This window comes from Alligator sinensis, unplaced genomic scaffold (assembly GCF_000455745.1).
Source record: "Alligator sinensis unplaced genomic scaffold, ASM45574v1 scaffold980_1, whole genome shotgun sequence".
NCBI lineage: Eukaryota > Metazoa > Chordata > Crocodylia > Alligatoridae > Alligator > Alligator sinensis.
Window position 1 is genome coordinate 310,122 of NW_005842722.1, and position 14,151 is coordinate 324,272.

A 14,151-nucleotide genomic window follows, 5' to 3' on the forward strand; every position below is an offset into this window, starting at 1 on the left:
TGAACAGGGTTCACACTGTGTGTTAAGGAGCAGCGGGTGAAACCTGCAGGCCTGCTAGCCCCTGCTGCGGCCATGAAGCCTGCCAGCTGGCAAGGAAATCGGTGCGGGGGGTTCTGGGGCCCTGCATCCCTAGCTGCTAACAGACAAAACTCATGACATGGGTGCTTGTGCAACTGTCTCCGTCTTGGGGCAGTTGATTGTCTGTATTGATTATTTCCTCTCCTTAGTCTGTGGTTTTGTAGGTGCTAATCAACTCTTTATCTAATAGCTACTAGTAGCTAGCTACTGTGTATTGAGCTGGTCCCTGAGTGAATCATGATTGATTGGCAAGAGAGAGAGTTGCACAAGCATCCATGTCACAAGTTTTGCCTGTCAGCAGCCAGAGGTGCAGGGCCCCAGAACCCAGAACCCCCTGCACCTCTCTCAACAGCTGGCAGGCTTTGTGACCTCAGCAAGGGCTAGCAGGCCTGCAGCTGTCACCCTGCTGCGCCTTAACACACAGTGTCACCCATGTCACGAGTTGTGCTTGTCTGCAGCTTGAGGGGCAGTTTCCCCCAAACCCCTGCACTTATCTCCTTGAAACTTGGAAGGCCTTGTGGTCTCATCAGGGGCCACCACCTCCACAGTTTTCACCCCCCTGTGGTGTAACACATACATGTGCCATGAGTTTTGCTTTCAAGTGTCATAACCCAATGATTCTTAGTGCCTCGGCACATTGGCATTTTCCCGCCACATGCAGCTTTCTTTGCACGGTGGATTTCTCAGCTGCAGAGAGAAATCCCCGGTGCAAAAGAGTTCCCGCCACAAAAGTTAGAGCAGTTTCCGCCCAAGTTGGAGGACTACACAACCATCTCGTGGGGAACTCTGAGCGCGCTGTGTAGCCTAGCAAACTCCGCGTGTGTCTTGGAGGAGGACATAGAGGCCCGATCAGCTCTTAGCCACTCCCCATCATAGGGGAAATTTGACGTATCCCCCGTGTAAAGCGCTCGTGGAGTCGTACATCGACGACTCATCTCGGTTCGGTGCGGTTCGGAAGAGATCTCACTTGTGTTTGTTTGTGTGCAACTGCAACCCAAGCAAGTTCCCTCCCTGCGCTGTGACCATCGGCAGTGTAAATAAAGCTTTCTTTGTAAAAGAAATACGCTTCCATGCCTAACTCTACTCCGTCGTGGAAAAACCCCACCTGATGGTCCGGGCTATTGGCCATAGCCTTAGACCGACCCTCGGTCCCGACATCAAGAATTTGGGGTGTAGCTCCCCCAAGCCCCTGCACTGATCTTCTTGAAACATGGCAGGCTTCATGATCTCAGCAGAGGCTACCATCCCTGCAAGTTTCATCCAAATCAGACAAAAAACAACAAAGTTATAGATATTTAATTTATTCCCCATTATACCCTGTGGCCGGATCGCCAAAGCTTCAGAGCTGCTTCGGCTGAATTGAAGCAAAAAACGGATACAGAGCTCCAGATCACATCGCTGGCATCTAAAGCAGCTGGATCGAATACCTGCCTATTCACACAGGCTTACTAAGGAGTAACTTCACTGCAATGAAGAGAGTTACATGTCTGGAAAATTAGTATAAGTGAGAAGCAAAACAGGCCCTTAGGGTTGGATTCCATTTCCTTTCACACACCTAAAGGGCAGCTTTTTAGCCATGTTTGTGTTTTGCATTTTTGTTGGCAATTCTGTCATTTCTGCACGTAAGAGTGCACATGGGCCCAGATGGCTGCTCCTTGGTCAGGCACATATGCTGCCCTTTCCACGTGCATATTTGCATCTAAGTTATGAAATTGTAAGCGTCCAGAAACCAGTGACTAGCAGGCGCCCAGCACTAGAGGAAGAGGGATGGGGAAGCTGCCCACCTCTCAGCCCCAGTCAGTGAGTGGTTAAGCTAGCATGCAGAAAACCTGGGCTCTAGGCCCACCCCAAGTGAAAAAGGAGTTCAAACCTGCCACACTGTGCTCTAATCTTCACAGCACAGGTCACTCTCAGTCTCCAGCATGCCTTTTGATGCTGGTCACCTGAACAGCCAAGAGAATGGGGAAGGGAGAGCTAGAAGAAAAGTAGCAGGTAATGAGTGTATGGCTCAATCAAAGCACTGGTGTCCTGAAAAAAAAGCAGGCCCTGGGTTGTAGGTTGGAAGATTGCTTTTAGTGGGGGCAAAAACAGCTTCCCCGTTCACTTTTCCATCCTGTTAACTACAAGGAGCAGTGGTTCAGCTACAAACGGAGCACAGAGAACTGACTTATATAATGTAGACTTGTGCCTTGTCATTACAGCGCTGTGCTAGGAAGTTACAGAGGTGGAGTCATGTGCCCCCCCCCCGCTGCTCTGGGTGATGGTGCCAAATCATCTGGGCACTGAAGTAAGGGAAAAATATCCTTTTTCCACCTACCCCCAATCATTTTTGGTGGGGACTTGAGCATGCATGCAAGTGTGTACACACACACACATGCACTTAGCTGCACATGGGCTCTTTCAGTGGCTAGCTGTAATGCTCAGTGAACAAATGCAGATGGATGAAGCAACTGCATAAACAAGGGCCAAAAACTAGCCAGGGATATGTCTACAGAACTGCCACTTAGATGCATAAAGGGAAAGCAACTTCTGCCTTCCATTTCAGCAGATTTTGCTTTACATGCAGGTTCACTTTGGTCCTAATTATGCCCCACACATATTGCAGCCTGTTTCATTGTGTCAAGTCTGGTCTTTATAGATACCTATATGCCTGACTATATCAATGTCTTACCCCAAGTCAAAGCTGCTGCTCTGTGTTACCTGGCTGTGTGCATACATTTATTTACCTGTAGTAGGGTGCAGGCAGCTTTTAACAGGGGACCTTCTCAGAGCCAATATCCTGTGGCCCACACACCCGTTTCTGGGCTAACTCACCTGCCTTCTCTCCCGCCATGCCTTGTTGTTAATTAATTGATGTTAATTAAGTGGGAGGCTGCCCATTTCTTGCCCCGGTGCCATGGGGCACTATCTGCAGCTCCATTCCTCCCCTACACCACAGCCCAAGCCTCACAGATGGTATCCAGATGTTATCAATATCACCAGCCCCCATCTGGGCCCCAGAATCCTGCTCTTTGAACCCCACCTGGATCCCTCCATTCAGGCGGTCTCATCTGCTTTCATTCCAGGCTACATAGCTCCCCGAGCTGCTTCCCCCTTACAGGTGTGGTCCCCCCAGGACCTTTGGCTCTACTGGTCCTGCCCCACCTCCAGGCCAGACAGAACCCCAGACCCCCAGCTCTGGGCATCCCTCGCAGTGGGCCCCTGGCCCTGGCCCCAGGATTGAGCAGTCAGGGGACATCAAGACAGGTTTGAATCTATGGCCCCACTCTCTCGCTGGGGTCCACCTTCCAGACCCTACAAGGGTGTAACCCACCCAAGTTGTGGGGGCTAGGGGTTAAGGCACCCCAACCCACCTTTCACTGGGGTGGTAAATGGCCTGGCATTTCTTGGGGGCTCCTGTGCCACTGAGAGCCCCACCAGGCCACCCACTCCCAGCAAGGTGCAGTTTTAGGTCATCCCCAGAACCAGGAGCCTCCTGACCATCCTCTACAGCACCTCCCTTACCTCCAGATGATACCAGCAGCCCTGTGGCCAGGCAATGTTGCTGCCTGGCTTTCCAGCAGCAAAATGCCCTGTTTATATGGGCAGCCCAAGGCTCAAAATGGCTGCCCTAATCAGGCACCTGCTGGCTGCTGTCTTTAGACCCTTAAAGTGGCAGGCACAAACAGTGCCCTGCCACACAGATGCACCATTTAAAGCATTTCCAAAGGTTGCAAGCTTGGAAATGGTTCAGAAAGGTATCATTTCAGTGACAGGATGCACATATGTAAAGGCCTTTTGGCCCCATCCCTCCACCAGATGCAGCCCTTCAAGAGCAGCTCAGCTGCATGCATCTGCTATGCTCCAGCCAGCTGGGCGGGGAGTGGGAGGAGGAGCAGGGAGAGAGGACAAGTGTGTGGGGCGGTGGGGAACCACTACAAAGGGCTGAAGCAGTGTGAGGCTCCATTCTTCCCACCTCCTCCCCAGACCAAAAGCCCCAGAGTGGTGCAGACTGTCAGCACTGGTCTATTCCCTCTACCTCTACCAGAAAACTCCCAGCAAATGTCCTGAGTGTGAACTAGCCTTGGTGTCCTGGGTGCCTTAGAACCTGGCAGTCAAATGTGCCACAGAACCCAGGGGACCACTCCCCGCCAGAGCACCCAGCTTTGAGTACCAGAGTACCCCTAGTCCCCTGCGCACTGCCCTCACTTACTTGTGACTGCCCATGCTTTCCCAGGGAGCAGGCAGGGAAGGGTTAACCTGCCCAGGTGCTGCCACCACTGCTGCTCTCTGGGCCACAAAAGCAGCAGCCTGGCAGCAGGGCCAGTTGGGCACACAGTGGGGGGTACCACAAGGGGCAGGAGGGAGTCCCAGGGGTGGGGGAGATCCCAGAAGGTGGGGAGGGGGGGTATTCTTACCTTCTAGTCCTCTGCTGGCCTGCATGCATGACTGCTCTGAGCGTGAGCTAGCGCTGACACCCATCAGCACATGTACGGTTCAGTGTAACATGTAACAAGGCCCCCAGAGAGCTAAACCAAGTCTCCTACTTCCTTAACTATTGGGTTCAGGGGCAATGCATAGTGGGTGCATGCGGGTGCACGTGCACCTCCTGAGCATAGTGGTGCACCCCTTACAAAAAGGTGTTGCCAACACTGTTGGCAGTGCCTGCAGGCACTCATCGCTCGCCACCCAACTACCAACACTGCTGGCAGTGTCTGCGGGCAGTCCAAAATCACCGCTGGCTGCCCCTGGTGGTCGCCCACCCCTGGTCAGCACTTGCCACCCCACCCCCTCACCGCTGACAGCACTGGGAGCATCTGTGGGAGCTCCCGCTTATTGTTGCTGTGTTCCCACTACCACCGTGCCCCCCAAGCTGCCAGGGGCACGTTTCATTCATGACTGGGTTAAACACGAACTCTGACCTTTTGCCATGGACCTGTTCCGCCAGAGTGCAGCCTGCTCAGTAACCAGGTGGATACCCATGTTGCACTTGAAACCAGATCACAAACAGCATGCAAGTGCCAGAAATAACCCTTATGAAGCAGGGTGGTTGCCATTTGGATAAACAGTGTAGGCTTCTATTTTTATTTTTAATTTCTGAACACTCTGAGAGCCCTATGTCTGATTTGTTGATGGAGATGTGTGTGAATGACGAACAGAGTACCTTGTCCACCTAGATATTTTCAGCACAGGAACTTAACCTTTTTTTGGGTCTTAATTCCTACCTTGTATGCTGTTGATAATTACAGTGATTACTTGGTGGAACCTGCAAATTATTCCTTATATTACCTGTAAAGACCTTGGAGAAACTAGCCAGACTACAGACACCAGAGAGCTAGTAATCATCCTTCAGCCTCTTTTATTTTTTTGTAACAGTTGATGCCTTATATTGAAAGTAAGTGAAGCTAATTTTAGATGATGGCTGAACAGACTGTGCATTCCAAAAGAATGAGCATATGTCCCTGGATTCACTAATAGGTGACAGACATTAATAAAGTTGTGGAAGTGTATTGAATTGTTTCCACAGGCAAAGTGTGGAAAATACATCTGATTCGCCACACTGTGTAATGACAACCAGAATTTTATTTTGCTTACTCTTTCAAAACCCATGGAGGATGGGAAGAGACCCCAAGTTCTTTGTGCCAGGTACAGCAGGCTCAAGACTTGCATTGTAGATTAGACAGCACTTTAGGCAGAGAAAATTAAAGAGTCTCTGCCAACACATCGTCTTTACTGGCTACGTCATTCTTTCTCCCTCCGGTAGCACTCTTCTAAGGATGATGGCATGGCTATGTCAGTTCTCTTTCTTTTTGGTTTGCTTGTAGACTTCATGGCTTCTAGCAGTCTCCAGGTACAAAACCACCTCTCTCATTTCCAGGCTTTCAGGCCTTAGCTCATCTGGGCTGAAGGCACCTTCCCCACCTCCTACTAAAAAAGAATCTGATTTTGTAGCTCCTTAAGAAAGCCACTCCTCTCAGATAAAGGAAGACCTAGGTTCTGGCCCCAGTGCTATTTATGTATTTTATTCAATGGCTATTAAATACAAATTGTTATCTTCCCATCATTGCCTTGGTCCACCTTCTTGCAGTCTGATACCCTGCACCTCAAATTCCCAAATCTGTCTGACATGCCTTCTCTCTTTGGTTCTTGTCATGTGTCCTGCCCATTTCAGTCTCTGCACTCTTATCTTGCTCGAGACATCAGCCCTTTGTAAAGGTCCACAAACTCTTGATTAGGTCTTTTATGCCATACTCCGTTTTCTTGTACTGCACCAAATACTTTCCTTAGCACTTTATTTTCAAATACTTGCAGCCTTTTTCCATTTACCTTTGTCAACATCCAGGATTCACATCCGTCTAAAAAACAGGTTGCACACTTGTGCTAAAAACCTGGATTTTAAGGTATCTTGAAATTTTCCTTGATGGCATTTTTTGGTCCAGAATCAAAAAGCATATATCACCACTGTAAATTCTTGCCTTAATTTCTTCAGTTATTTGATTATCCTCAGTGATTAGTGTTCCTAAATATTTAAATGTCCCTACCTTTTCCACATTGTCATTCCCTATCCTTATCTTTCTGTGATTTTGCAATTTATTTTAGTTTAGGCAGTTACAGGCCCTCAAGGCCTGTGAGACCAGACTCAGAGATTTCATGCAAACTGTATAAGCAGTCCCAGAACCTCCCAAAGAGGTGCCCTCTACATGTTCCCTATGAGCAACCAATCTCAGTGGTGCCAACCCATTGGCTTTAGATTTGGGCATCTCTCAGATTAGGCCCTCAGTCAATACTTGAGTACCGACATGCACCACACGTATTGATATCTTAGGTGAAAAAAGTGTTTACCCATCTCTAAGATCAGCTGCATGCCAGGCATCTGTATACTCAAGAGTATATTTAATCTATCCCACAGGCTGGCAAAATACAGCCCATGGGCTGGATCTGGCCTGCCAAGGGATTTTATCCAGCCTGTAGCAGGTCCCTTGGCCCCATCCAGCCCAGGCATGGGAGACAACCCAGGCCATAATGCATGTGGTTGGTCCTGCTGCCCCTGGGTGTGCAACAGAGCTGGGGTGGCACAACACCCAGACTCTGCTTCCTGGCAGCCTTTGTGGTGATGGCTCCTTCCAGTTACCATCCACAGCCACCACCAGACCTGGCCCTGCTGCCCAGGCACCCTGGCCCATCTGCCTCATACCCACCACTGGGGGTGCCAGATGGAGTAGTGGGTGGGGTCTCCATAGAGGAAACCAGCCCATGGCCCCAACGGGCAAGGTATATTCAGCTAAGTGGATGGGATGGGGCCATGGGTGAGTGGAGAGCAGCATCTGGGAGCAGGACAGGTGGCCAGGGCTGGGATCTTGGGGTGATGACAGCACAGGGCTGGGGCCTGGGGCAGAGCCATAATCTGCTGCCTGCACATCCCTGCAATGGGCACCAGTTCCATGGGCAGGGGCTGGCTGGGAGTGGTTTGTGGCTCTGTCCTGGGCCCCAGCCCTGTCCCCAGCTGGTGATCCTGGCCCTGCTCTTAGATGCTGCTCCCTGTCTGCCTGTGGCCCTGGCCTGCCAGGCACAGCCTGCCCACAGGGTCCCAGGCCAGCCTTCATGGAGACACTGGGGTTGGGGCCAGGATCGCTGGGCAGTGACAGTGCAGGGCCAGGCTCCATGGCACAGCCACTTAGGGAGTTTTTCTGAGCTGTTGTGGACCAGTGGGGCGGGGGGGGGGGGGGGGAATGGGGGGGGGTTGGGGGGCTGACCCAGCCCACAACAGCTTACCAAAATTCCCTAATTGGCCCTCCAGCCCAAACAATTGCCCACCCCTGGTATCTATCCCAATTCAAGAAGGGGCTGTAATTATAATACACTTTCTTTTTGGTGCCATCTTGAAATTTAGGCTACCAGAAGGATTATACAATGTAACATACAGTATTTATTACTACAGGTTTATCTCAGCATTATAGTTTACAGCTAGCTACTAACTGGCAACAGCATTTTGTAGACATGTAAAATGTTGCAATAAACAAAGTATTGCATATTCCAGCCATTAATTGCCTCCCAGAGTCTAGGAATTACTCAGATAGCTCACTAACAGGTTTTATTGGTAGTGTTAAATTTATTGTGTTGACATATCTTATACAATGCTGAGTATATCTGAGCTAGCAAAAAGCCCAGCTGACATGGGGAATGAGTCAAAATTGTTATTTGAATCCTCCCTCCCGCCCATCTCTTACATAGCAACCCAAATTAAGCCACAGAAAAAGTGACAACACTTGTAAAGAAAGGTAATCACTCTTTAATAGAAGCATTCACAGTGAATCTGTAATGAAGCACATATTTACATTGGAGAAGTCCAGGTCACAGCAAATAGGTCTTTGTTTGACATATTCTGTCATGACAAGCCCATGCAATAAGGAATCTTTGCATTTGTCAGTGAAATGAATCAAAGACTTCATTATGGGAGTTCTGATTTTCCTGCAATTAAATTTATTGTTATATTATCACTTGAACTGTCCATTTTCACAAAGTTTACCCAGGAGAAAGGCATGCTGGCCTCTTCCAAATTAACATGACTATTAAAAAGGACTTTTTTTTTTTTTTTTTTTAAATAGAGAGACAAAAGGAGGGCAAATAAAACTTCTCACTGTGAGGGGACTTTTCACAGAGAGAATAGATTCTCAAACTAAAATCCAGGAGTTGAATATCGTGCCACATGACAAGGAAGCACAGACTATATAAATAACATGCAACCTAAATTTTAGCTCTGGAAAAATCAGAAGCAGCAGGAAAGATGCATGTCTCCAAGGTCAGGAATCAGACATTTCAGATCTCTAAAATCTGGGTTGATTTTGTTTGTTTGTTTGTTTGTTTATTTGTTCTAATGGGGAGCATTTCCTTAGATACAGTATATGTCTATTTTGCGTAGCAGCTAGAAATGGCCAAACTCAAAATGATGCCCAAGCCTGATAGACTTGATTGCCTTTGATCCTTTCAGGCAGCTTCAAAAGCTAAGTTATTTTAAGACATTCTGGAGGTGTTTCTCAGGTACCCTGTGGGAAACCAGGAAATACAACTCCCACAATATCAACAATGAAGCTACCAAAAGGAGAGTTTTCCAAACAAAGGAGTGTCAGGGGGATAAAGGGAGTGCACACACAAGAATAGTGCTAGTTTCCTGGTCAACGTTTCTCTAGTTTTAAGAAAATGAGTAACCATCATCTTCATCTAGAAAACTTCAGACTTCCTCAGTTTCATTTTACATGTAGAACAACAGAAGTGGTTCAAGGAATACTTGCTATGTCTGTTTTATACTTGATATTTAATGTGAAAAATAGGACCATTATTGCTGAGATCCTGACTGGTTTTTCATAGATTCATAAACATTGGGGCTTGAAGGGACCTTGGAAGACCATCAGGTCCAGCCCCCTGCCCCAGGGGCAGGAAGTCAGCAGGGGTCATAGGATCCCAGCAAGATAAACATCCAAATTTCTCTTGAAGGCATTCAAAGCAGGTGCTTGAACCACCTCCAGCGGCAGTCTATTCCAAACCTTGGGGACTCAGACAGTAAAGAAGTTATTCCTTATGTCCAGCCTGAAACGGTCATGGAGGAGTTTGTGACCATTTGACCTTGTCATCCCTTGTGATGCTCCGGTGAACAGACGTTCCCCCAGATCCTGGTGAGCACCCCGATAAACTTATGGGCGGCCACCAAATCACCCCTGAGCCTACGCTTTTCCAGGCTGAATAGTCCCATAGCTCTCAGCCTCTCGTCATAAGGTCTGTTTTCCTGATCTCTGATCATGCGTGTGGCTCTCCTCTGGACTCTCTCGAGCTTCTCCACATCCTTTTTGAATTGTGGAGCCCAAAACTGGACACAGTACTCCAGCTGTGGCCTCACCAAGGCCAAGTACAACAGGAGAATGACATCCTGGGATTTGCTTGAGAAGCATCTATGGATGCAAGCCAGCATTTTGCTCACTTTACTAGCCGCAGCATCACATTGAAGGCTCATGTTCATCTTGTGGTCAAGCATGACCCTCAAGTCCTTTTCATCCATAGTGCTAGCCAGCATAGCACTGCCGAGCCTATAAGCATGCTGTGGGTTTTTCTTCCCAAGGTGGAGAACCTTGCATTTTTCGGTGTTAAACACCATCAGGTTCTCGTCCGCCCTTTTCCTGAGCCTGTCAAGGTCATCCTGGATCACCCTCCTGTCCTCAGGTGTGGATACTTTACCCCAAAGTTTGGTGTCATCAGCGAACTTGGCCACTCTGCTTCTGACACCAATGTCTACATCATTAATGAAGATGTTGAATAATGTTGGCCTAAGGACAGAGCCTTGGGGGACCCCACTGGTCACAGGACACCACGATGATTGACTTCCATCAACCACCACTCTCTGGGTCCAACCACGGAGCCAATTCCCCAGCCAGAGGTTCATGGTGTGGCCAAGGCCGTAGTTGGCCAGTTTTGCTAAGAAGTGATCATGGGATACCAGATCAAAGGCTTTTTTAAAGTCAAGATATATGACATCAATCTCTTCTCCCTTATCCAGGTGATTGGTCACCTGGTCATAAGAGGAAATACGATTGGTCAAGCAAGACCTACCCACAACAAACCTGTGCTGCCTATCCCTCAGGATGTTGCCATTGGCAAGTCTGTTAAGAATGGCATCTTTGATAATCTTTTCTAAGACTTTCCCCGGGATAGAAGTCAGGCTGATGGTCCTGTAGTTTGCCGGATCCACTTTCCTCCATTTCTGGAAGATAGGCACCGTCTTCCAATCTTCAGGCACTTCACCAGGGCACCAGAAGTTCTCAAAGATCTGTGCCAGGGGCTGAGCTATGATGCTCGCCAGCTCCTTGAGTACCCTGGGGTGTAAACTGTCAGGGCCAGATGACTTGAAGGCAGCCAGCCTCTCAAGGTGTTCTTCACAAGGTCAGCATTGATGGAGGGTAAGAAATCACCCTCACCTGAAGCAAAACCCCCCGTTTTTCTTTTTTTATTATTTTAAAATGCATTCCCTTCCCCAACCATTTCTGACTTTTTTTCTGCCTCTCTATTCCCTATAGATACGTATAAGTGAGCTAAGACATTAGAATAAGCTTCAGCATTTTATTTTGGTAGGAAGTTGTATTTGTTTTGGGTTTTATTTGTTTTTATTGTATGATTATTATGTTTATATTGGTTTTTACTGATACTATATGATTTAGGCCTACATATGTAAGTTAGCATAGTCATGCCAAATTTCCATTTTATTTGTCAAGTCTCCATCTTGTCCCCATGCCCTGTTGTGTAAGTATGTTGTAACCTATGACTCATACCTACCCCTCCTATGTAACTTGGTTCCTGAATGAATGGGGATGAATGAAGGTGCTTGAGAGACAAGGGCAGTAGGTCTAAAGATAGCTCCCTCTGAATGTTCGAACCATCAACACCAATACCTGGACCAGCGACCCAGCCCTTGGAACCACCCTCGACATTCAAGAAACAAAAGATGAGACAACCCACCATTGTGCCAAGGCTGCACATGCTCAGTAAGAACATCTGGAGCCCTCTGGAACAGGACTGACATTGCCTAGACATGCCCTCCCCATAGGAGACCATAGGTAGTCTGCCCCATAAAAAGGGGTAGTGAGGACTGACTCCTTGGGACGCCCTCTCCATCTGGACCAGCACCATGCCACACCACCTATCCACCCAGAGCCCTGCCGGTGACCCCCCTCTGGACAACACCTGCTAGACAAAGACCCCTTTACTGCCTAGATAGGTAGCTATCACCCCCACCCTCTCTTCAACCAAGCACTTGGACTCTGTTTCTCTTCCCTACCTGGACTCCAACCTTTCCATTGAGTCTCTTTCTCCTGCTGCCATTGTGAGTGCTTGTGTGCGTGTGCGTGTGCATGTGCACCAATAACTTTATGGGGTTGTATAGTGTGTTGTCTGTTTAATAAACCGGTTATTTTGAAACCCCAAGTTGGGTTTTTGTTTGTTTCCGGACTGTTTCCTCCTTGCCACCACCTATCTAGCCCCAAGCTCCCAGCTGTCTGCCTCTCTTTCTTTCCTGGCTGTTTCCTCCTTGCCACTGGGCTTTTTCCCCTTGCACCAGTGACCTAAAGTAACCATGGGGCAACTTGACCTTAAGCAACCCCAAACCTCAGTTCCTCAGTCAGTTTCTCTCTAGTGTACCGGTTCTAATCCCGGTTCCAGCAATTTTCACTCCTTACGCTTTCTCTCTCACCTTAACCTTCCCCCAGGTATCCCAAGTACCCCAAACACACACATACATACCGTACCATCCAAGTTAGGAGCACACCTGTGTTTATGTGTAGGTGGGTGGTTTGTGTGTGAACTGGTGAATATATATATGTCATTGTGTGTGTGATATACAAATTAGTGATCCATGTATGTGTATTGGGCATGTGGGTATTGACAATTGATTTTTGTCTAACTTTTGGTGTGTATAGTCTGTAGATGCTTGAATTGGTGATAGGTGTGCATGTGCCTAGGCTGGTAATTTTGGATGTGTATGTGCTTGAGTCAGTAGTGTGTGTGTGTGTGTGTGTGTGTTTGTGTGTGTGTGTGTATGCACACGCGCATGTGCGCACACATCTGGTTGGGGTGTATGCACCTAGAGTGTGTGTGAGCACCTACTTGATTTTTGTGTGTGTGCATGTGCAATTGTACACCATGCCCTCCTGTCTAACAGTGCGATATTGAGATCCTAAGCATTGGCCTGACCCCACAGGAAAACACATCCAGGCGTTCCCATCCCGTAATGGTCTGGGGCGTCCCTTGGGACTGGTGAAAAATGTAGTACACATTTAGCAAGTTGGCTTTTTCCTGGGCATAGGTTGTCAGTTGTCCCATCTGGTTTAGCAGGGGACCAATGTTACCCTTGATTTTCCTTTGGTTCCCCACATATCTAAAAAAGGACTTTTTAATGTCCTTGATACTTGTAGCTAGTTGGAGATCAGTCGCAGCCTTGGCTTTCCTGGTTCTCTCACTGCAGTCCGGACCAGTGAAGAATATTCCTCCTTGGAGGTGGATCCAGTCCTCCATCCTTTGTAGGTCTTTTTTTTTTTTAGACGCAGGAGGTCTGCTGTAGAGCCAAGGGGGCTGCTGTGCTCTTTTCCTGCCTTTTCTCTGAGACAAAATAGACTTTGCTTGTGCATCCAGGATTGCTCCCTTGAGAAGCAACCACTCTTCCTGAACTCCCCTCCCCTTTGGGTCATGGTCCCTTAGGGCCTTGCCAACAAGCCTCCTGAGCTTGTCAAAGTTAGCTTTTCTGAAGTCGAGGACTTCTGTATTGCTGACTGACTTGCCAGCTTTATGGTGGATGGTGAAGGTGATCAGCTCATGGTCACTGTCACCCAGCTTCCCTTTGACTGTTAGGTCACTGATTAGGCTGTCCCCCCTTGCCAGTACCAGGTTAAGCAGCACTTTACCTCTCATTGGACAGTAGACCTCTTGTGCTAGATACAGCTCTTCCACATGAGAGAAAGCTTTGCGACCACTCGGATTTGGCCGAGCGCTCTTCCCACAAGATGTCTGGGTAGTTGAAGTCTCCCATGACAACCGTGCACTGGAAGCATGCGGCCTTAGTCAATTCCCTGGTGAACTCCTGGTCAAGCTCTTGATCCTGGGTAGGAGGTCTGTAATAGACTCCCACCATTGTGTCCCCTGTGCCATGTTCCCCATGGATTTTAATCTCAGAGGGTCTCCAGTCGTCCACCCTGGGTGCCAATCTCGGTTTGCAGGGACTCGTAGCTTTCCTTGATATACAGAGCTATGCCCCCGCTCCTTTTGTCCACTCAATCTCTCCTGTACAAAGTATAGCTGTCTATACCTGTGGTCCAGTCATGGATGGAGTCCCACCAGGTCTATGTTATCCCTATGACATGGTAATTATTTCTGTTAAGCAGGAGGACAAGTTCCTCCTGTTTATTCCCCAAGCTCCTGGCATTTGTGTACAGGCATGCAAGTGTCCCTTTAGGGGCCCTTGCCTTGCCTACAGCTTGTTCTAGGGCTGGGGCAGGGATGGGCTCCCTTAAGTTCCTTGGCCTGCTGGCTTTGCAAGGGGTGCTCCGTGGGGCCGCAATG

The 14,151-nt window shown here is 48.5% G+C and overlaps 1 long non-coding RNA gene across 1 annotated transcript in view; it reads right to left on the minus strand.

Annotated features, from left to right (window-relative positions):
* Nucleotides 1-3,620, minus strand: part of LOC102382014 — a 39,018-nt gene extending 35,398 nt beyond the window's left edge. Inside the window, exons 1-2 of the long non-coding RNA XR_325014.1 lie at nt 3,583-3,620; nt 1,949-2,052 (exon numbers count right to left, since the gene is read on the minus strand). This is a non-coding gene — a long non-coding RNA (uncharacterized LOC102382014). The remainder of the gene's footprint in view (nt 1-1,948; nt 2,053-3,582) is intronic.
* Between the last annotated feature and the right edge of the window lie 10,531 nt (nt 3,621-14,151).